General features: G+C 38.5%; 1 long non-coding RNA gene across 1 annotated transcript in view; it reads right to left on the bottom strand.

Moving 5' to 3' along the window:
* Positions 1-242: 242 nt before the first annotated feature.
* LOC128863932 (uncharacterized) overlaps positions 243-25,600 on the bottom strand; it is an 83,242-nt gene continuing 57,884 nt past the window's right edge. Inside the window, exon 3 of the long non-coding RNA XR_008454636.1 lies at positions 243-314. This is a non-coding gene — a long non-coding RNA (uncharacterized LOC128863932). The remainder of the gene's footprint in view (positions 315-25,600) is intronic.

Raw genomic sequence — 25,600 nt, 5'->3', positions numbered from 1 at the left:
CCAATCCTGTAATTTAATCTGTTTACAGTCATTCACTACAACCAAAATATATTTACTTTCTATTTTATTAAATTTTAATTATCACTCGTGCAAACCGCAAATGTTCAAAATTATTTTTAAATATACCCGAATAAATTATTATAAATCTATGCCATAATTAAAATATATACACAATATAGTCATTAATGAGACATGCTTACATACTCTGTTCAAACATCTGCATATTAAGCGACGCAGAAATTCACCATCCAACATTAATTTAGATAATTCAAATTTTGATTAAATTATTTGTCAATCGACATTCGCACGCTTACCTGTAATGAGAAGAAAAACAATGCATCAAATTTAATTAGCAAAATATTCAAAACTATACACAAAATATTTATCTTTTTTATAGAGCGCAAGTGTGTATTTTATTTGTGCGATAGTGGCTTACAAATTGGCCTAACAAAATTTTCAATTCTCAAAAAAAAAAAATCTACATAAACTAACAAAGTTAGCAGCCATATCGGCCACAAAGAGCGACAAGGCCAAAGCGCATGGCATGGCGTGCAATAAAGTAGACTTTTTTCCTCACATTTGCATTGTATGTGGATATGTAGATGCATACATATGTATGCACATAAAATAATACGACCACCCGTGCGTATGAGCAACACAACACAAAGTCCGACAAAACATCTAAAATGTGCGAGTTAATTGTCTGTGTTTACAGTTCAAATATGCTGCAAATGTTGAAAATGTCAACGAACCAAAGCGCCGCCACCACTGCCGCCACTGTCGTCGAAACGTCGAACACTTGGTGGCCTGCTTGTGGATACACACTCACACACGTCCGTCCACACACGCAAACATCTATTCGCCAACATAAAATTAGACCAAAAAAGTGGCTGCAACTAAATTGTGGTGGCATCTAGCCAATAAACGCCAGTTGGCCGGGTTGCAGTGTGGCTAAAATGCGCATAAACACGCGCCAGTGCAAAAACAATAGTGAAAAAACTCACCGCAGTGCCCGAGGAGTAATGCTTAGCGGTCAGCGGCTTAATATACCACGACTGGCTTGGCTAGTCGCAAAAATAACAACAAATGGAAAAAGTAATAATAATAAAAGCGAAAATAGCCACTGCAGAAAAACTCGTGTGCAGTGTATTAAAAGCACAGCAAAAAACTAAAAAAAAACAGCAGTGCGATTATATTTTAAAGTCGCAAAAAAATCGAAATAAAAGCTCACAGTATCAAATCATTCGCCTGAAATAGGTACCAACATACTCACGCATATGCATATGTGGAGGCATATTGGAGGCCAATGCCCGCAGCGTCGTTGACCGGCATTCAACATATGCATATTAACTCATGCGTAAATTATTATGCGCCGAAAAGTATGCGAATAAATTTACAGCTTGGAAATTGTAAAACTGCGCTCTTTCGCATGAATTATTACACTACCTGGTCGCGCATACACACACACACAGTGGAGCCTTTCATATGCAAATGTATGCATACGAGTGTAATATTGTGCTTGCGCTATGAATTGAGCAGCAAAGTGTGAGAAATGTTGGCCGTCAGCATTAGGTGAGTTGGAAACAATTTTATTTGCAGATGTAAATTAATCGCGGAATATGAAAAATTTAGAAAATATTCGCTTAGAATATCGCATATTTTATCTGAAACTAGAAAATCAACTGAAACTTGACTGGCAGCGAGGAAATATTTGAACTTCACATGGATTTGAAGAATTTTCGAAAAAAAATTTCAGCACAAGAAAAATTCACTTACGTGGCTAGGTAAAAATGTTGACAACGACAAGTGAGCCTTCCCTAGTCAGGATGGAATGGAATGAATGGCTGGACAAAGAATCAAAATTCGTCCATTGTGACAACATGCAGAGGAAAATCAAAGAGAAAAGCACCAAGCAGTTAGAAAAATAAGGAAGCAGGAGCTTAGAATTTTAGTACTCTGGCTATTGAGGCAACAGCGGCTCATTCCGTTTTTATTAACTACTTCAAGCTACTGATGAAATTCACCAGGTATGCGATATTTAAACCTGCTATATCCGCAACTGTAGCAAAATCGTGAGAGCCCAGATGTCTGAAGAGGTTCTGCACCCAGAAGAGATTATGTTTAAAAAAAAATGTTTCTAATGAAAATAAGAAATTTGCTCATGGAAAGATATTTTTCAAATTACGTGTGTTAAAAAATTGAAACAAAAAAAATAGTGGATCCAAGATGGCTCACGAGTTTTTTTAATTTATTGAATAAAATGGAAAGTCTTCCCCAGATGGCTTTTAGGGTCACTGAACGGTTCAAATTCGCCAATTTTTCAAAATTAAAAATATTCGATGCAATTTGGTTATTTCTTTTCACATTAAAAACATTTTTTTTTAATTTATAAATTAAAATATAGTTTCGGCATAAAATTGTTAAAAAGCATCCTATTCTTTTTTAAGTTTATGCTGAAAATTTTTATATTTCTAGACTTGCCCATTATAAGAAATAAACTTAAAAATTTGGAAAAAATCTTATAATTTTGATTTTTGTTCCATATTGAAAATTTTTGGAAAGAGCTCTTTAACATTCAACATTTTTTTTTTTAATTTTTTAGTATAAAACATGTTTTTAAATTGATATTTTTGAAATAATATTTTATTCTTTTTTTAGTTATTGGGACAAAAATTATTTTGAACAGGTGTGTTCAAAAAGTATCAGACGAAAAAATTGATGAAATGAAGAAAATGGTATTGGCCAATCGTCGAATCACCGTTGGAGAAGTGGCTGATTCGCCATTCGATTTTTTTCAATGATTTGGGCCTGAGACGAGTCGCCGCAAAATTCGTACCAAAACTGCTTAATTTCGACAAAGAGCAGCATCGCATGAACATTGCCAATGAGATGTTGGACTCTGTCCGCGACGACCCAAATTTGCTCCAGAGGGTCATAACTGGTAACGAATCGTAGGTTTATGGTTATGACGAGGAAACCAAAGCTCAATCACCTCAATGGGAGCTGCTGCACGAACCAAGACCGAAAAAAGCGCGCCAAGTTCGGTCGAATGTAAAAGTCTTGCTTACCGTTTTCTTCGATTGCAGGGGCGGTGTGCATCATGAGTTCTTGCCACAGGATAAAACGGTTAATAAGGAATATTACCTGTGCGAAGCAATCCGCCAGAAACGCCCGGATTTGTGGAAGAACAAAAATTGGCTCCTGCATCACGATAACGCCCCTGCTCACACGTCGTTGCTTATGCGCGACTTTTTAGCCAAAAACAACACACTAACGATGCCACTGCCACCGTATTTCCCAGATCTGGCACCCTGTGACTTTTACTGAAGAGCCCTATGAGAGGACGACGCTATGCTACGATTGACGAGATAAAGACGGCATCGAAGGAGGAGGTGAACAAGATAAAAAAAATATTTTTTAAGTGCTTCGAAGATTGGAAAAAACATTGGCACAGGTGCATAATACCTCATGGGGACTACTTTGAAGGGGACAAAATAGATATTAATGAATAAACAAATAATTTTTGAAAAAAAAACACAAAATTCACGATACTTTTTGAACACACCTCCTATCCAAAATACTTGGATAACTTGGTACGGAATCGTTAAACAGTTAAATTTCTTGCCGACGAGACTTTTGAGTAAAAGGTATCCCAAAAATCTAAAACATTGTATGAGGTAAAAAATGGAACTTGGAACGCCATTGCTGAAATTGTGTTGTCCCAATTGATAATAATTTAAAAATAAAGGGTGGTTAAGTTTCAAGGGTTGGTGTTGATTTTGAATTAAATACAATTTTTTTAGGAACTTATTGTCATTTCTTTTTATTATGATAATACTGGTATAGCTCAATTATTTACAGAACAAAACATTGGCCAAATGGCCGCCGCGGCCTCGGCGGCACACCTCCATCCGATGGTCCAAATTTTCGATGACGCTGAGGCATAATTGAGGTTCTATCCCGTTAATGTGTCGAATTATCTCATCTTTTAGCTCTTGAATTGTTGCTGGCTTATCGGTGTACACCTTTTCTTTCAAATAACCCAAAAAAAAGAAGTCCAACGGTGTCAAATCACATGATCTTGGCGTCCAATTGACATCGCCGCAACGTCAGATTATTCGGCCATCAAATTTTTCGCGCAAAAGAGCCATTGTTTCGTTAGCTGTGTGACAAGTGGCACCGCCCTGTTGAAACCACTTATCGTCCACATCCATATCTTCCAATTCGGGCCATGAAAAGTTCGTTATCATCTTACGATAGCGAACACTTTTCACAGTAACTGCCTGACCGGTCTCATTTTGGAAAAAATACGGCCCAATGATGCCGCCGGCCCATAAACCGCACCAAACATTCACTCTTTGTGGGTGCATTGGTTTTTCGGCAATCACTCTTGAATTATCATTCGCCCAAATGCGGCAATTCTGCGTATTGACGAATCCTCTGAGGTGAAAATGTGCCTCATCCCTGAAGATGAAGTGCGCGATATGCATTTTGACTTGAACGCCCGTTTTCATAATAAGACTGAATAACTTTAACGCGTTGCTCGGTTGTGTATCTTCCCATGGTTCAAATTGAATTAGTCCAAAATTGAAAAATGTCAAATCAAATGCAGAAAAAAACTTGACATTTGGATATAATATTTATTAAAACAAAAGTCTGAAGTGCAATGCGCGAATACTATTGACAACTTCGTCAGAAGAACCAGCTCCACGGGACTTGTATTTAGCAGACATTTTAGGGGTTTTATATGCAAAATCTTCTTTTCAAACGCTTTATTCAAATGAAAGCAGCACAGCTTTTAGTTTTGCACTTTTTCGAACTTCAAAATTAGTGTCCTACATTGCTTGTCCTGTCCAAGAGCATCCGAGAAGTTCATCGCTCATTTCTTGCGACATCGCACGCTTCAAAAGATCTAACTACTTTTCTGACCAATTTATCAAACTCCCACTACAAGCACACAAATTTGCATTGACTCCTTAACACTTTCTTTACTTTCCTTACTGTTCGCAGCAAAACTATTACTTTCTTACATTATTTTTTCCTTCCTTGCCTCAGTGAAAAGTGCATAAATTTCCAAGGCAGTTTGCTTATGCTTCCAACACGCCATGTCAAAGGACTGCAGGGAAATGCGAAAATATGAAAATTTGCATTAGATAACTACATCTCAGTTGTGGGACAAAATGAGCAACACTCAAATCCATTGAAACATATCCATGCATAAGCACAAGCAAATACACACATACTTACGGTATAAAGAGCATTGGTAATCTTTTCATTTACATGCACAATCTTGCAACTAATAAAGTATTTTGAAAGTGCAGAAGCAGGGGGAGTGAGAAAAATTACAAAAATATGCGAGACCATAAAAAAGCAGGCGCCAAAAGCATATCTGATATTTCCTGCAGCTCCTTGCAGTTGCACTTAATGTAAGTTAGGTTGAGGGTGTTAGGCGGGTCGCAGAGTGTCGGAATGCTAGTGGCTGCAACAAAAAGTTGCATGACCGCTTGCTTTAGCGCACATGCGGGCGTAGAGTTTTTATTTCAATTTTTATTTTCTGTAAAAGCAGACTGTTGCGTGTGTGGAAGTGTTTGCTTGGACATGCCGGTAGTACTTACAATTAAATTCCTAGTGGCACCCCTACCCCTTCGCTTTAACCCTATTTCTACGGCGGCTGTTTGGCTCATTTCGATGCACAGCTATGTTATTAAGGTATTTTTTTTTCCTTTGCTTTTTTTTCCTTTTGTTGCCAAAAACTGCACAGCTCCACTTGCGAGTCGCTTCACTATATCAGCTGGTAATAGGATTAAAGGCAAGCAGCTGTGCTTTAGAAAAAACCTACAACAAATAAATCTCAGAACTCAGTGAGCTGCTATCGCTTGCGTATAAGTAGCAAAGAAAATGTATTCTCCCACTAATATGGCCAGTCACACTTCGCTGCATTTGAATGCACTTGGCGGCATAGTGCCAAAAATGTTTGCGCCGGCATGCACCCGCGCGCTCACTCATTTTGGGCTGGCGATACTTGTGCTCGTGTGGCCACTCACATCCGCCTTTTGTGGCATGCACTCATTCATCCGGCATTCCGCATAGTTCGCTCATATTTCATGCATTTATAGCTGGCTACATGTGAGTGCTGGTGCGGAGTGGTCCTTGGCGAAGTGCGCTAACCGCCTTTCAAAGGATTAGTGCCGTAGGTCGCCGGGAATCTACGCTTTTAAGGATATGTTTTTGTGGTGGATTAAAATACGTGTTTGTGTTTGGTCGGGATGAGCGCATGTGTGTATGTGTATTTTTTGTTAATTCGCTTGGAATTTAATTTGAATTTAAGTCGTTAACTCAGACGTATTTGTGAAAGTTCAAATAAGCTGTGGACTTGTGCCTCACAAATCGGCTCTTAATGGACAGACAGATTTCGAATTTTTAGATAATATTTCAGTAATGATCGCCTCTGATGAGGTAATGACAAAGTCAATGTTTTATGCTTTAATAAATTTAGTTCAATAAATAATAGATAAAATAAAGAGATGCGATCATTTTGCGTTAGATAGAGACATATATCGCATTTACTACCTCAATGCTAATGGCAGTCTTAAGTTGTCACTATGTTTCAAAGAAGTTTTTTAGCAGTTGTGCGTTCGGTGCGGCCAATTCTGAGCTACAACACACAGTGTTTTGACTATATGAAGTTTGGTGGAAAAGAGTCTGGGTGGCAGTTGATAGAAAAAATCTGTTTAGTTTAAAGAGAAAAAAGTAAAAATTAAAAAAAAATTAAAATTCCTCTCCAAAATGGAACAGATGGCGTCTGGCGAACTTGTAAGCCTTGAACTTGAGCTCATTTTTCAATATGCGTCGAATGCTGTCTTGCGATATTTTCAGTTCTTTGGCCATTTTTCTTCCACTTCGACGTGGATTTCGTTCAAGTCGAGCCTTCACTTTCCGAACCATTTCTGGCGATGTTGCGGTTTGTTTTGGTCCACCTCCATAGCGTTTTGCCCTGCTACCAGTATCATTGAAACGTTTTATAGCGCGATACACAAACATTTTATTCACTTTGACGTGACTGAGCTCACGAATAATGGCTGGTTGTGATTTTCCATCCAATCACGCAAAAAACGCAATCACACTATTACGTTTGAATTCCATCATAGAAAAAAAAAATTCAACAAAACTGAGACGCAAATGCTTTTGATGGCTTATAAACAATATATTGAACTGTCATTAGAACAATTTTGCCGTTGATGTCATGAGCTGTTTTACAGATACAAGCAGTGTGAAGTTGGTAACACTTCATATCGTTCTCCCTGTATTAAAAAAAATTAAGTACCACTGTGGTCAATAGCGATTTTTATAAGCCAGAGCGGCTACAAACCATTTTCTAACTCAATTTTAGCGGGTATTGGCTATAAGAGGAAGAGTCGAATAATTTTCCACCTAACTTTATAAAATCGAAACACCGTTCGGCGTCAATCTAAGAAATGAGAAAATTCAATAAATTCTGCAGTACCACTACGGCCAGTGAAGTTTTGCGCCATTTATGAAACGCTATTTGTGCATCCATCTATTCACGGGTAGTTCGGGGGTGCTCGAGGAAACTTCTAAGGCTAACAAAACCGCAGGTCTCGAATTTTGTAGGTATCCTTACCTTACATTGTTCGCTGGGTGTCCAAGCAGTGAGACCGGGGATTGCTTCAATTCCTTTCTGCTGTCTGAGATCAATTTGTTTTTGTGACTGTCTAACCTTGCGCATATCTAGGATAGAAACACGTCAAATTCTATATAACGGGTGATTCTTTAGCTACTATCTTTTCAAACAGTTGGTTTAAACAGCTGACGCACGTTTCGTGTTTTGTTTCACTGTCAAACATCTTCAGTTTGGTCTATAATTTAACCATGAAACGTCGTACAAACGAACAATGCTTGCAAACCATTGGTTTTTTATTATAAAAATGCGTGTTCTGTTAAAGTTTATCGCGCGCTTATTGCATTTTATGTCCAGTTTAATCGACCCACTGAAGCGGCTGTTCGAGCTATTGTGAATAAATTAGGACCAAATTTACATCCACGTAGAAAATTTTGCGAAAGGATTTAAGTGTGAAGCCTTTCAAAATACAGCTGGTGCAAGAATTGAAGCCGAACGACCTACCGCAACGCAGCATTTTTGGTGAATGGGCTCCACTTTTTTATCGAAAAGGTCACAGTTTGGTGCGGTTTATGGGCTGGAGGTATCATTGGACGGTACTTCTTCAAAGATGCTGCGAATCGTGACGTAACTGTGAATGGTGAGCGCTACCGTGAAATGATATCCAACTTTTGTTTGCCCAAAATGCAAGAGGTGGACTTGCATGACATGTGATTTCAGCAAGACGGTGCCACATGCCACATAGCACGCGTAACAATGGACTTGTTCAGAGGCGAGTTCGGTGAACATTTTATTTCACGTTCGGGACCTGTTAATTGGCCACCCAGATCGTGCGATATAACGCCTTTAGATTAGTTTTTGTGGGGCTATGTTAAAGCTCATGTCTATTCAGACAAGCCAACAAGACAACATTAAAGCATTTATATGTGAGATACCGGCCGAAACATTGGGAAGAGTATGCCAAAATTGGACCAAGACCATAGTTCTTAAAAAATCACCCTTTAAATAAACTTCTACGCGCTAGGAATTTCTCCACCAAGGTTCTTTTAGCAATCATTCGGGAGGTTGAAAGTCTTTCAACTTTAACCAAGGTTCGAGAAGCATTACTGCGATGCAAAAAATTATATCGATCGCCCATTCCTCCTGCTATATATAGCTATTTTAGTCGTTTTTTCAGAGCACATTCACTGCACAACAGCACTTGGCTGGTTCTAAATAATCTAATCTTTTTTATTTGATCTTCCCTTTCATCTCCTTTAAAAGAGTTTGTGCTACGAGTTTTATTTTCCGATCGCTGGAAAGAACGAAAATACAAAAGTAACAAAAAAATAAATAAAATAAAATAAATGAAGGGTATATTTGCTATTTCCTGTTATTTATTATTTAGTTCTCTGATAAACAAATTTAAATATTTCTTCATTTGCAAGCTGCCAGTTTTCGAGCAATAATTTATGGTTTGGAAAATATCGTACAAAGTGCAAGTCATTGCACTCCTGTTGCTAAACTCACTTTCACAATATAATTTATGAGGAGAGAGCTGCTCGTATTTTTGTAAAATAAGAAATGCTGAGTGACTCATAAATATTATAGAAAATTGTAAAACATTGCGTGCGGAAAATGTGAATGGAAAATAAAAGATAAGCACCCCGCAGTGGAAATCCCAACTAGTCAGCTAACAAACTACTTAATAAACGGGTATTTTATGGAGGAAGTCATACTAGTTCGAGAGCGACTAGTATTGCACTAGTTGCGAAATGACAATGAAAAAGAGGTGCATGCAAAGCAGATACTCGTTTTTGTTTTTATTGTGGCTTTGCTTTCAATACGCAGTTTTTAAAATTTTTATTTGAGTTTGATTTTAGAAATGATAAAATTTTGAAACAAGCAACTTTTAAAATTAAAATAAAAAAGGTGCAAAACAAATTTAAAGTTAAAAAACTCGTTGAAATATTTTAAATCGAACCGCTTTGCAGTCTTTGGCTTCGTCTCAGAAAAAAATTAGGACGATTGGCTTCTTCTGTTTGGTGATTGGGGAAAATTGCGAACTCACTAGAAGATTTTATAAAAATAATTAAAAAAAGTTTAAGCAACTGAACTTTTACAATAACAAAATATTTCTGAAACTTTTATTTATGAATTTTTATTTAATTGTCTAACTAATCCGAAACTAGGGATTTTCGACACGAAGTGGACTAGAAGTTATTTGCCTACTATGAGCCAGTTCCTGAACTGGTACTTTACCTTAATGAGAGGCTGCCTAGTTCGTTCAGTGGTGTACTCATAATGGAGAGATTGGCATTAGTACTTCGTTGGGACTCGCTTAGATAAAAATACTAGGGCAGAAAACCTCTGAAGTAAACTGGTGGTGCAGAGGTTAAGGACTAGTACGTTTGACTGCGAGGTACGTGTAGCAGAAATAATAGAAATACAATGTATATGTATGTGCGGTGTGACATGGGAAAATAAGTAGAAAATTGCAAAGTGCAATACAGCAACAACAAAAACTTTCAACTCTAAAAAGATTGGAAATATATTGCGCATAAAAATATTTGTACAATTTCCCCCTACCTTCATAGGAATACCCAAGCATTCGCGTGCATGTGTGCGCACAAATGTAAGTACGTTAGCTGTTGTATGCAGCACAACCATATAACTGTGTATTAAATATTAACCACCAGTTGCATGAATGACGACGCCGCTGCCGACAAACGCTGCATGCTTGAATGGACGGGCAAGGGTTCATCAGCTCCCTTCGTACGATTGCATTTGTGTGAGTGAGGATGAGTGTGTGTATCGTATAATGTGCAACAAAGTGTGGCAAGTTTGGTCAAAGTGAAGAAAAATTCTTATTCTTATATGAGGACAAAAAGGCTGCAGTGAGCAAAGTGAGGATGTAAGGACATGAAAATTGTGGAAAATATGGCAACAATTGCGATGTTTGCAAGCTTTAAGCAACACTAACACACATTCCCACACGCGCGCACTATCACACATCTCCCAAAGCAGACATTATTTTATGTACCCACTTTTCGTACTACTTCCGTTCCAGCCACCCGCTGAGCACTGCAACACAACGCTTGCTGCGCCAGCAACCGACCTCCACACCCGCCCCCTAATCGCAATTGGGTATCACCGGAGAGTACTTGCATTGCTGTAGCATAGCAAAATCTTATTCATGTGTGGGTGTGCGTGTGTGACTATAGCGAATGCCAAGTGGAAAATTTCTGCATGGCGCAAAGAATTTCACTTTTGTTTACATTTAAAAAACTAAAGTATTTCATTGTTCTTATACGCAACAATCTCATTGCAGCGCCTTTTGAGCCTTTACCTACTTATTTGCATTTTCTTCAAATCGCATACTCGTGAATTTTGTTGTACTTGAGCTACTGCCCCTCCTGCCGCCGACTGGCAGCGAGCTTATCGTTCGACTCGTTGCATTCTAATTTTCTGTGTTCTTTTTCTTTCAAACCTGCCTTTATGAAGTTGGTGCCACATATAAGAAGCCTTGACTTGCCACACTGTGTTGTGCAACCAAATGCAACTTTGCTACTGACACTAAAACTTCAACAACAATGGTTTAAAGTACGATCAAAGGAATGTGGCAAAAATGCTTCTTCTGCAACAATGATTTTAATTGCGAGTGAATGTGGATGAGTGTGTATTAGTGTACATGCTTCAGCGATAATTTCCATATAGTGTCTGTGTGTATAAGTGTGTTTGAGTGAAAGCGCCCAAAACTGCTTGCCTTGCTTCTACGGACCTTACTTTCACGAGGCAAACAGACGTAACTGTTGATGAAGCTAGGAATTTCTAGAAAAACATGAAAGAGGCAAGCAGTTCTTGTTTAGGTGAGTTTTACTTATTATTTCAGTTGCCTGAAAGTATGCAGTTCTCAGTTCGCATTTGACTCGCTTCCATATCCGCACCTCTCAACCAGCTTATGAAATAGCTTCTGCGCACACTGCGTCCACACTACGATCATCATCACTGTAAAAATCTCAACCACAGTTAGAACATTCCCAATAAGAGCAAAACTCCTCACTCGGAGTCTGCAAGCTTTTAGGTTCACTCAGTTAATAATCCATACATGGCACACTGGCCGTATCAGGCGTATTGGTTTCACTATATTGGTTTCACTTTCCTGCTCTCATGTCTCCAACTCTCATTAGATTTATGAAGTGAATAGCCCATTTCTTACTTAACTACACTACATTTCGGCTGATTTCTGATCTCAACTAAACTAACTAGATGGTAACCACCTCACAGCTCTCTGGATTTTTGGAATACCCTCTGCAAGCAAGTAGATAAGGAAGAGTCTAAAGAGATTTACGCAAATTTTCTGTGAGGTATTAGAAACTCTTTACTCAAGACGGAACTTGTCTTTCTCACAGTAGATTTGAATAAATTATCTTCTAGTGCTCTCTGGCAGAAAAAAGGACTGAATAGACAGAAAGCTAACGAGGAAGTCCAATATTAAAGAGAGGATTGGGAAGAAACACTCGGGAGGAGGGCATCAGTAAACAATCTGCAGATCATATAAATGATTTTATTGGAATCAGTATGGTACTTCGAGCCATTCTAACTCTAGTGCTTGACGTAATGCTAAATGACGCTACACCTGCCACAATCAGACTGAAAGGCTCGAAATAAAAGCTCCACTTCAATTAAAACCATCCGAGTATCCACAGAAACTTCAAATTCATGACCCTCGAGATTGATTACCCTCGATCGATCCAAGCGGAACATTCTCTATTCGCATTCTCTCAAGGAAGAGTAGGAGGAATGCAGCGTTCGAGGGCTCGGTAAGCCAATTCACGGATGTCTCGAAGTTGGATGGAAGTGTTTGTGAAGTAGTATTCTGCGAGAAGCTCCCCATCAAATTTCCAATCAGAGGTAGCTGCAATCAGAGAAGTAGCTCAATTGTGTAACTACGGGCAGAGAAGTAGATATTTACTCCGCCAGCCACGCGGTAAGTAAAGCTCTGGCCTCGATAAACAGGGGTGCATTAATCGCTTCGGAGAAATTAGTCATTGGATCAATGGGGGAATATAATCTAACTGATTGGGGGAATATAATCTAACTAGACAGGACATCCAAGAGGTAGGCTCCCCATGAAATGAGGATCCCCTTGACTACACGTGGTTTGCTCCGGAAAGAGTTAGCTTTGCGTCAATTCGGGAAGAGCTGGTCTAGTACACAAGCTTGCAAGGTCGCGAAATTCCTCCGGCCGCTGGTGAATCGTAGGAGATCGAGAGAGTTTCTAATATTAAATACTAACTGTCCACGAGGCATTACTTTGAGTCCTTTTGGCGGCACCTGTCTCAAAAATGAGATCTAACAAGCTACCTTCTCTAAAATTGGGACATCTAAATTCTCACTTCTTTGCTTCGCCTGCAGATATAGCAAGCCTAGATACTAGCCCCAGATGAAGTTCACTAATAGCATGAAACGATTAACACAACCGTAATTAGTCTTCGTGGCTATTCTACCTCTTCTTCTCATCCCTTCTCTCTTCTAATATTTTCGTCACTGAATAATAAACAAAATATTTGAAATGCGCTAACAACCAATATGGCCGCAACAGCCAGTCCATAGAGAACTTCTTTACCAAATATGTTCCGTTTTTTTTTTCAAAAATGATTTTTTAACCACAATGTCTAAGCCTTCAATATTGCCACCAAACTTTGTTTTCTGATTTCAGTAGAAGCCTAAAGACGAATAATCCTTAAAGATATTTTGTCATCCTGTTAGAACGAATTTATGACGCCGTGAATTTTATGTATGAACAGCATGAAAATATTTTATGAATAAACGAAAAATTTATTCACTTTAATGGCAGAGAATTTTTTTGATATTGGGAGTTAAAGATTCCTTTAGTCAAAGGGTTGCTAAAATTCCTGAATTTACTCTGCATTTTTAAATGCTACTCGCTGAACACATACACACACATATTGCAGTCACATATGGATATACCTACGTGTGTGTGTGTATACACAGATACACCACACCCAGTTCGCCCAGGGATACTTTCAGCTACTACCCAGTTTTTCCCTCGCATATATACTTACAGCATGCACACACACACGTACACAGACATAGTAGTCGTCGTAGTTGTTGTTGGTTGGCCTCATTGCTATTCCCTATTGTTTTTATTGTTGTTGGTGTTGTTGGGTGCTGCAGTATTGCATACAGTTGACCTATTTCTGAGCGTTGAAAATTAAAAGAGGCACACGCACATGCACACATACACATACTTCCCAGCGACAGTAGCGGCCAACAACAATAACAATTACAATAATAGCAATGCCGTGCCACAATGAGAATCGCAAATACACCAGGAGTAGTAGCAACAATTTATACAACTACAACAATGAAAGCGAAAGACCGCAGCAACAACAACGCAAATACATTTAAAAGTGTTTGTTGTTGTCAACAAAAAAAAGCAAACAAAGAAACGAGTTTAAAAAAGGAGTAGAAGTTGCGAAAAGTTGCAATACAACAACAACTGTAGCTAAAGCGCGTTGCGCTGAATTGGGCGGCACAATGCTCGGTTGCTTGTTCTTTGAGTGGGTGTGGCAGGAAAAAATTATATGCACAATACGCCAGAACGGGACTCCAATAAGTGCTGGAGTGGCGGAGCAACGGGGGCGGCGTGTGGTTAAAAGTAAGTGCACAACATTGGCTCGTGCAAAGTATGGCAAGTGCGTTGCAACTTTTCGTAGCGTGTTGAGGTTTTTGTTTTGTTGATAATTCAAAAAACAAAAACCGAAGTGTACAATTTTTTGCTGCTTTGTTTTGTGCGCAAATGTGCGAGTACACTTACGCTTTCCTGATTTTTTAGGATTTATGCAGATTTTTTTTGTTTTTTTTTGCTTATTATTATTATAGAGTTCGGCGTGTTGCAAGTGGAGTGCATACACCAATGCATGCATAATGTTTTAACTTTTGATTTGAAATTCCAGCAAATATGCGCAAAGTTACCTCAGAGTATAAGCGCGCACTAATCCACGGCTAGCACTTCAAACACGTCAAAGTAAGAAACACACACACACGCACCTCCATAAATTCATAATTTAACTTTCCGCTGCAAGTGACGCTGTTGGCACCCACGATTGCGGTCTTATTTGAAACTAATAATTGCGTTAGTTTATTTTTTAAATTTTAAATTATTTTTTATTCATTTTCCTTCAAGTGAATTACACCAATGGCTAGTTCGACAAAATAATTTGCTTTTTGGCTGCGCTTTCACCGGAAAATACAGATTTCTTATGCTTCTGAAAGCAATTCCACGCAAAAGCGTAGTTTCTAATTTTATTTGTTTTTTTCGATATACACAAAATTTCTGGAGCAAACACGTAGAGTAGTGGTCACGCCTAAAGGCCTCCAACCAACAACAAAGTCAATGAAACTCTGTTGAAATTATGAACAACACATTTGGAGTGCGCGAAAGTTTAAGTGTTGGGGCTGGCAGCGAGGTTTGCTATGAAAAAGGCAGAAACTGCATTGATGTTAGTAGCAAAGAAATTTTATTTTAATACTGCATTAATTTTTTGTTCTGTATAATAATTTTGAAAAATAAAATCAGACGTGAAATCAAAATGTAACGAAAAAATCTCTGCAGCCACTAATTACCTCAAATGCACGTAACTACGCTCAAGTGAATTTAACACTTTCTAAATTTCTTGTGACTTTTCCACATTATAAACATGCTATTCAATGGAAAACGTGTAGTTTAAGAAAAACTGTAGTTCTGAGCAGTATGGAATAATTTCCAACTTTTGGTTCGGGTATGAGTTACGCATTAAATCTGCATACACTTTTCTCGCGCGCAATATAAGTAAGTACCAGGGACCAGTCCCGGACCGATGAACCGTCAACCACTTGCAAGAAGGTATGTGAAATGGTTGAAATACCATTCTGACACTCCTCAAGTAGCACCAAAGCGCCGTTTTGAAACCATTATGAGACCTCCAAAAGGCAGATATCTACAGCCAGCCAGAACTGTTGATGTGATGGAAAAGATTGCTGGAATTTAGGTTGGCGCACTGCCCTGGGCTGTCGAAGAAAGGAGTACCCAGTGGCCTCAATCATCTAGCTGCCAAACTTGGATATTCAATGGGTCAATGGGTTTCCGAAACCGACCTTGAAAAATCTGCTCGCAAGGATTAAATCACACGTACACACTTTCATCAGTCACTTCGGAGATAGTTCCATACATGCAGGGGCTCAGTGGCTATTACCGATGAAAATGTTAAATAAACGTGCTTGAATTATATAAATTAGCATTTTATTTATTTCTTTTTCTATTATTAATTACTATTTTTTATTTATATCAATACTCTTAAAAAACTTTTTTGTCGCTGGGCCAAAATTATTTAAAAAAAATATTTTTATTTTCACTTATACTAAGGCTGATGATGACTTGAAAATGAAATTTGAAAAGGTCGAGCCAAGGAGCACCAGGAGATTTGGTGGCTCCTAAAACACTCAGGCTAAAGAGCCCATTGTATTTAAAGCTCTGGAAAGGGGGTAGATAGTCAAGGAGGGAGCGAGAAAAGTATCAGAGAAAGAGATAGGAAAGAATAGAGACAGAGATAGAGACAAATTAGTGAGAATTTTCCAGATTCTTTGACAAATCTGTAAATATCCTCCAGTTTTAGAGAACGAATATTACTCATTCTCATGACATCGAAACCCAAAACTCGTAGCCGTGCTCTAGCAAAGGCAGGACACTCACAGAGAAAGTGCTCAGTGCTATTCGCCTCCTCCAAGTATGGCAGGCACATTGGGTCCTCAATGATTCCAATGGTGGTCATATGCTGACCCCATGGGTTGTGTCCTGTAATGATGCCGACCATCAACCGAATGTCTTTCCTTCTAAGTTTTGTAGAAAGTTTGACAGTTTTCTGTTCGGACTTGTCACAAAACACTTTGCAGTTCTGCAGCGTTCCAGACCGGACCATCGCTCTTTATGTAGATTTCCTACATAATCGTTGATCCAATTCTTGATTCCTGCGTGACTGATTCCGATTATTGGCCCTGGCCCCTGTGGGGGCACCGCTGATCCACGGTTGGCCAATGATGACTTAGTAAAATATAGTTTTCTTCTTGGATAATTTCTGAAAACAATATTTTGTAAGAAAACTATGTGTATTACATAGTTTTTTTAGTTCTGGTTTACTTTTAGTTTACCTTTCATCATCTGAAATTTTCGAATCACAGAACTAAAGTTTCTTCGTTGTTATTGGAGACTCTGAAATAAAATGATTATGATTTTAATAAAAATGTATGTAATGAAAAACTAACACTTATCCTTAAACGGCATCCTCATTGTCAATAAAACTATAATTTTATTGCTCCACTGAGCATAAAGGTACGAAGAATAACGCGCGACAGTAAAACCAGGGGAGATTGTTTTGAGTTCTTCTGCGCCTTAACTCCATGCGATTAATCTTATTTTTTTCCTTGTTCACTCCACTCGGGAGCATAGGGCCTCGACAAGACTCAGTCTTGCGTAGGTTTCGTTTATCTATTTGATTTCCGACAGGGTAGGTGATTAGCCTCCCGCTACCAGTCCTAAGTAGAGGGAATGTCCACCTGTCGTTGCTTAGGAACAACGCCCTCTTACTGCTTAAAGCGCCATCTATGTGTAAAATATTTCTGGCAGCAGGATCACACAGATGGTTGAGGACTTAGCTAAATTTGGTGTGTCTGCGCTACCACCGCGATTGGCCGCTTCCTCTTGCTGGCGCCACTGACGCAATGTGTAACTGTGTCTTTTTCTTTTATTTTCTTTTTTTGGGTTTTTTAGCAGTCAACACGCAAGTAATGCGTTGACTTTTTGTGCTGGTGTAAGGCTTGAAAGGATAAGGTTATTGGGGTTGAGCAATTAATTTTGTTTTTCATTTGTTTTTTTTATAGAAACTAGGAAAGTAGGTAGGTTTGGAAAAGTGCGAGGACCGTGCTTTGCGTGGGATTCGAACCCACAACCTCTGGGATGGCAGACTAGGGCACTAACGCTAGACTACCGGGGCCGCACTTAAAATACAACAAACATAAATTTTAAAATTCAATACGCATTAAATAAAATATATATTTGGCGCGTACATTTCGGTTAGGTGTTTGGCAGAGCTCTTCTTCCAATTTAAGGTGTGCATCTTGATATTTTTCTACAATACGCATGCAAACACTTAAAGTTGCTTAAGCGATTCTAGCCGAGTTTGATAAAGCGCTCCAGTCGTTTCTTTCTCGTACAAACTGGCAGCAGTTGGACATACCCAGTGAAGCCAACACCTTCTCCATCTGATTTTTCCAACGCAGAAGAGGCTTTCCTCTTCCTCTGCTAGCACCAGCTCTTTATTCGCTGCGCTGTGTCAATGTCGTCGTAAAGCTCATACAATCCATTGTTCCATCACCTGCGATACTCGCCGTTGCTAATGTACAATGGTCCAAATATCTTCCGCAGAATCTTTCTCTCAAACACTCCAAGGGACGCCTCGTCGGGCAGTCTCATCGTCCAAGCTCCTGCGCCATACGATAGGACGCACATGTTGAGAGCCTTCTTGAGTATATACGGGGCTCGTATGTACATATCTGCATTTCTTATTTCAAAAATAAATAATATTTATTACAAGTGGTTTCAACAGTCAGTACACATAAAATCCTTGTGAGCATAATCCTATTTGTGGCGTTAATTTCAATTCATTTTGTTACAGATAGCAATCTTTATTTATTTATCTATTACTCACATCCCCTCTCTGCTAATAACTAAGACCATTGATTCACCCTCTACCTTCCCCTTAACCACTATTTGCTTCCTCTTCAGCCAACCGCTTCAGCCAGCTTTGTTAGCTTTCATACATTCGAAAGTGTTTGTTTGTCTGCTTGTTTTTCGCTCACCCCGCGGTTCGCATCTATTCCCTTTGTTTTTTAAATGAAATTGTCAACAATTTATTGTTCCATTGTTGCTCTTCGAGTGGCTCACACTGTACTTGAACGAGTATGTAAGCTGTGTCCTTCGTTGTTGTCATTGGTTTTTCACTTTTGATAAAACATTTTATTGCTTGCTATATTTGTATCTATGTATTTATGTATGCTTTTTATTTAGTTTACTGTTATCTTTTTATTTTAACAAGTGTCATCATATACTTATGTGCACTGCCACACTTACGCATCCCTCCATCCTGCTTTTTTACTGGCCGCTGCTGCTATCTCTTCTGTTTTCTTTTGGCTCTCATATCAAAGCGAGTATGTATGTGTATGTGTATGTGTATGTATATGTGTGTGTGACTGTTTCGTTTTCCTCTGTTTATTTTTAAAGCAGATTCCATGTCAGCGCTGTTGTTTTTGCAGTTATCTGCTGTTTTTTGCAATATCAATATAAAGTTATTAATAGGGGAATTTCATGTCAACAATTTTATGTGTATGCGTTGTAAGCAATATGTTTTTATGACTTTGTAAGCAACGGCAAATAGTTTTGTAAAACATGAATCGCGCATTGAAGCATCAAATTTTATGATCCCAACAACTTGTTTTGTTGCCCTTAATAAATTGCTTAGAGTTGGTATGAAAAACTGAGCCATGAAAAGGAGTCGAGATGGAACGCTATTTATTTGTTCTATTTTCATTTTATTTGAAAGATTTGTTGTACGGATATTTGAAATAAACCGTTTATCAATGACTTTTTACATAAAAAGAAACACTTTATGCATACGATCCGCAATATTTCACTCATGGAACCTATTATGAATTTGGTGGATGATTAACAAGCGTCACAATCACTTTTTTTGCATTTTTGCGATTTCATGTCAAGCGATCCAAGTACTTTGGGCATAGTCTTTTTTCTGAAAATTGGTTTATTCGAAGCTTTAGTGTAATAAAAAGTAAGCTGAAAAAATTTGGAAAAAAATGTACACGACGGGCATTTGAAAAGTTCGTGCAAGGTCAGAGAGATGGCCCTACCGACAAATATCGAGGTTATGTTTAATTAGCAGCATCTCTTAGAAGAACACACACCAAGTTTCAGCCAGATCGATCTATTTCTTTGAGTTTGACATTCGTTTGAATCGAGTAAGTCGAGTGATTTCCCTTTTCCACCACGACAACACACCAGCTCACCCCTCAGTTGTTATGGTCGCAAAATTAATGGAAATAGGACTTCAACACGATTCACATTACCCCTATTCTCAAAACTTGGCTCCCTCGAATCCCTCGGACTGCATCTGTCCCCCTATTTGGATGGCGGGAAAAAGATTTTGTTCTATGGAGGAGGTGAGTGCAGAAACGAATGTCTATTTTTTTTATGGAACAAATTTTGTTATTCGGCAGGGATAAACAAATTAAAGCAGCGTTGGGCGAAGTGCATAAGCCTAAATGGAGACTATGTCGAAAAACATAAAAAAAGTTGAAACGTAACAATTGAGTAGTTTTTTTGGCGGGGACTGTTAAAACGACTTTCGTCATTTTGAGATTTTGTCAGTGTTGAAAATTTTGGTACCAAACTTTTTAAAATAAAATATCGGAGATTCTTTTTAACATTGCAAACAAGTTTTTGTGTTTACAAACGATAAAACATGCTTTAAATAAATTTAAATTTTAGAAAAAGCACCTGGGTTAGGTTTTTTTTTCAAACATGGAAAAAAATGCTAAACATTTTGAACAAAAAAATGAAAATTGTCCCCAAAACAAATTTTTTTAATTTTGTATTTTCTTCTAAAAATCAAAAACAAAAAAAAAGATATTCTTTAATTTACACCATAATTTTTAACATCAAATAAATCTCAAAATTATTAAATGTTTTTTCAAAATTTCTTCAATTTTTTACTTTTTGTTAAACTTTAAGCCTGCAAAAAAACAGTTTCAGAAAAATCTACGACAATGTCCACCTTATTGGACCAATTGAAATGCCAAAGCTCAGTACCTAAATTTCGCTGATCCAGTGGATTTTCCCCTCCAAAGTTAGTTAAAGAGTTAAATCTATACCCTCCCTCGTAGGTATAGTAAAAAAAATCAAGGACTGGTGCCGTTGAAGAGAGCAAAGGGAATTTGTATTAACCAGCACTACTTGCCAACTAAATACAACTACAAATATAAAACCGCAGTTAAAATGGTTTATCAACCTCTGAAATATCGCCAGCTAAGGAAGGCAAACTATGGGAAAAAATAAGCTCTCAATAAGCTCATCACTAAGACAAAAAAATACAACAGGACATCATGGAGGAGATATAGCCCACTCAGGACACTTTTGCAGGAAAAATATTGATTTACAAGTGACGAAGGCCATTTGAACAAATTAGAGAGTGTATTAAGGACAAAACGGTAATCAAATTCTCGGGAGTTTGCGTACTTAGTTATCGAAAAATTTTATGGAGTTTTGATGATTGTGTTTTTCAAGCGTCACATTTTTCACATTTAGCGTTAAAGCTATTAAAAAAATAAACGAATTAAAAACGTCTCATCATCATTAGCGTGAAAACTGAGCTTACCATTCACTTCACCCCCAAACTACTTCCTCATGCCGCAAAACTTTACACGCTTTTTGTTTGGCTTACTAAAGTGCAAAAATGATGGCGATTCATAATTTACATGCCAACGATTTTCGAGTATGTTTTCTCTCATTTGCATTCATTATGGCCGTACTTAATAATTCAGAAAATCGCAAAATGCATTTATTGCACATTTACACAGTGGATCAGGCATATCTGCAGGCGCGTATGTATGTGTGCCTGTGTAAACTGACACAATTTGCCTAGAGTTAAGCGAAAGCAATATACACATAATTTACCCAGCTACACACATACACACACACACACACATTTGCCTACAATTGCACATCAGGTTATGCCACTTAACAGCAAGGGAAATGCAACGCCCAGCTGGATTACAGACCGACAGCGGCAGCAGTGGAAGCAACACGACCAACCACTCGATATGGACGACCTAGGCACGACCCAGTAAAGACCCAACAGGGCCATGTGAGCGTTAATGCGGTGAGCAGAGACTGAGTTGTAAATCTCAGATGGCCAGAAGAAGAGAAGGGAAGTCAGCGGAGGAAGTGCTGATAAAACAGGACTCATAAATTTTATACATTTACCTTTCGCAAGAATAAAACAGTGAATGAGGCGTTGAAAGCGAAGCGTGAAAACGCCAATAAAGGAATACAGGGTAGCACAGAAAATATAGTCAAAAGGAAAAAAACTGCGCTGACCGTTGGCCGTTGGGAGGCCGTGTGGCAGATCTCTTAATATGGGCATGAAAGTCGGCTGAAAATTTAATTTACGCAATTAAAAATATATGTGGAAAATCGCGTGTTTGCAGAGCTGAAAGTATGGAGATGGCCCGGCGCAAAGAATAGCAGCAGCACAAAGCTAAAGGTTGGACGGAGAAGAGCGACTGGGATTTGCAGAGGATAAAGAAATAGGGGCAATTTGTTGCACGAAAAGTGAAGCGCTGCCGCCCAGATAGAGTGCGGCTAAAGTGAAATGGAATGTAAAGTGGCAAGTGGAGCATATGAGCTGATTTTGATGAGAAGAGAAAAATCTTTCTGTACACTTTTTCCGTTTTGGGTGAATGCCAGTTGCTAGAGAGGAGAGGTTGATTAATTAAGTTACTTTGTAGTAGCGGAATTCGCCTTTTGCCTTTGATATGGTCTGACGAATCATATTTATTGTGTTTGTTGAGTAATTCTGTTGGTGTCGTCGCTGCACAAAAAATTTATAGACTTCTTTAATTGGTGGTATATAAATTTTTTTCTTAAAATTTACATGTGTGATTTAACTAGCAAGAGAAGAGAAAGTTCTTCGTAAGATCTTCGATCCTGTGCGCGTTGGCGAAGACTACCGTTCAAGGATGAACCACGAGCTGTATGAGCTCTACGCCCACATTGACGTAGTTAAACGCATCGCCATCCAACGCCTGCGTTGGCTAGGGCATGTCGTGCGTATGGATGAAGAAGCTCCAGCAAAGAAGGTGTTCGAGGGCGAAGTCCAAGGGAGCCGACGAAGAGGAAGACCATTGCTCCGGTGGAAAGACCAAGTGGAGGAACCCCTATGCTCGCTTGGTATACAGAATTGGAGAAGGCGCGCGTGGAGCAGAGGCGCCTGGAGAGAGCTAGTGAGGTCGACCGTAACTCGGTAACGGGTTGTTATGGCCACCTAAGCAAGCAAAGATTTAACTAGCAAAACCTGTCATGCATGTACTTACCTTCTCTCCGTCTTTAGAGTTGAAGGAAGAATTGCACATGAAAAACGATCCGCAGTACATGGAAACATAATTAAAATCTTCCAACTTTTGTATGGACTTTGTTGGCATAGAAGGAACCGTCTGCCGTTACTTGAGAATCCTATCGCTGCTGGTATTACAAGCGCTAATATTAACGATAACGTTACGATTACGTCGATACTGAATGGGCTGGTGCGTGACTTACATTTGGAAGTGCACAGATTCGAATCTCCCGGCATGAAACACCGTTTTTTCTAATAGCGGTCGCCTCACTGCAGGCAATTGCAAACCTCCGAGTATGTTACCGTCATTAAAAGCTCTTATTAAAAAAGCCGTCTGGCGTTCGGTCTATCCATTCTGTGAAAAAAACATCAAGACGCACCCCACGAATTGAAGGAGGAGCACGGCCTAGAACCCAATAAAGGGATGACCGGAAATTATATATATGTATGTATATAAATATAAGTATATATTAACGATAAGAGCTAATCGCGAAATTTTCCGATTTTTAATTCAATTTCAGGAAGGTTCGCGAAAAACATTTCTTATAATTTTTTTTTTATAAAAACTTTAAACTTTTTCATAATATCTTGCATAGTATGATATTAAAAAGTTGTGCTGAAAGTTAAAAGCTGAAGGTCATTCATTTGGCACAAAACATCGTAAAAGAGCAATTCGAGTTCCTGCTTATAGATTATATTTCATAAATTAATACAATATATTTTTTAAATCTTTTTTTCTTTACGTTAAGAAATATCTGACAGGTTGCCAATTTATTATTTTTCTTTATTTCTCTCTGTGACAGAAATACCAATTGAAGCCTAAAAAATTGATGTTAATTTAAATTGGTCCATAAAAACCCAACAATGCATTGAAAGAAGAGTTTTGATAAAGGATATTTATTGTATGAATGTTCGAACAGGAATACTTGATTTGATCTTAAGTTCGTCGCAGCTTGAAAATTCATTAAATCTTCAAAAGCAGCGATAAAATCAAACCAAAAGCGCTGGCTGTGCTTGAGAGAATTCGCTAGAAGAAGAAGGAGCTCAGATGATTCCCCCTCATCCTCCATACAGCATACAGCTGACGTAAAAGGGACTCGAAGTAATGACGAGTCTCACAACATGCATTGCGAACAATTTCCTGTAAAGGTACCCACGAAATTCGAAAGCTAAGATTTGGTTAACCTCAGAAGATCCCTTGAGCGCCTGCGATCTACATGTGGCCGCCTCGCATTTTTTCTGCAATGTCGCTATTGCCAGCTACCCAGAGGAGCCTTATATTAAAGAATTTCGGTTGCAGTCGAAAGTGAAGTCAGGTACCCAGAGGAGTATTATTTTAAAGAATTCGGTTGCGGTCGAAAGTGAAGTCAGGCATTCCCCAACCATTTTCGATTGCATCATCATCAAGCCCAGGGCCCTGCGCATGTATTAGCCATAGAATGGTAAAATTATTGTAGTTCCCTAGAATTTCTTTAAATTTCTATGATCGTAACTAATTTCTTACTCCACAGAGAAATTAATATCCTTCATTTCATGCTTTTTTTTTTGTGTGGTTTGATTTTGATGGCTGCTCAGCAGCCTATGTTGCCAGATCGGTAAAAAATACATGTCAAAAAGTAAAAAAGGTCCATATTCCAATGTTTGAGGAAAAATATAGATAAAGTTGAATGAGTATAGCAGGAGATGACTACATAATCATATATCTAGATTATAACGGGTCGTTAAGTTTCAAAGGCCGGTATTGATTTTAAATACAATTTTTTTTTTAAATTATTGTCAGTTCTCTTTTTTATGATAATATTCGTATAGCTCAATTACGCATAGAACAAAATATTGGCCAAATGGCCGCCGTGGCCTCAGCGGCACACCTCCATCCGATGCTCCAAATTTTCGATGACTCTGAGGCATAATTACGGTTCTATGCCGTTAATGTGCCGAATTATCTCATCCCTTAGCTCTTGAATTGTTGCTGGCTTATCGACGTACACCTTTTATTTCAAATAACCCCAAGAAAGAAGTCCAAAGGTGTCAAATGACATGATATTGGCGGCCAATTGGCATCGCCGCAACGTCAGATTATTCGGCCATCAAATTTTTCGCGCAGAAGAGCCATTGTTTCGTAAGCTGTGTGACAAGTGGCACCGTCTTGTTGAGACCACATATCGTCCACATCCATATCTTCCAATTCGGGCAATAAAAAGTTCGTTATCATCTCACGATAGCGAACACTATTCACAGTAACTGCCTGACAGGCCTCATTTTGGAAAAAATACGGCCCAATGATGCCGCCAGCCCATAAACCGCACCAAACAGTCACTCTTTGTGGGTGCATTGGTTTTCCGGCAATCACTCTTGGATTATCATTCGCCCAAATGCGGCAATTCTGCTTATTGGCGAATCCACTGAGGATGATTAAATTGACCGAAAAAATCACGAAGTGCGCGATATGCATTTTGATTTGAACGCCCGTTTTCATAATAAGCCTGAATAACTTTAACGCATTGCTCGCTTATGTATCTTTTTCCATGGTTGAAATTGAATTAGCCTAAAATTGAAAAGTGTAAAATGAAATATGGAAAAAAGCTTGACGTTTAGGTGTGGTTCACATTCAACATCGGCCCTGGAAATTTAACCACCCTTTATCATATTTGAGTGCATTACTAGGTTATTTGAATTTTTTTTTTTTCATTCATGCTTGAAACACTAAAAATCTGAAAGGAATAAAAATGCAATCATTTTT

The sequence above is a fragment of the Anastrepha ludens genome, chromosome 5 (assembly GCF_028408465.1).
Source record: "Anastrepha ludens isolate Willacy chromosome 5, idAnaLude1.1, whole genome shotgun sequence".
Lineage (NCBI taxonomy): Eukaryota > Metazoa > Arthropoda > Insecta > Diptera > Tephritidae > Anastrepha > Anastrepha ludens.
Note: the sequence above shows the minus strand (reverse complement) of the source record. Positions and strands in the feature narration are given on the sequence as shown.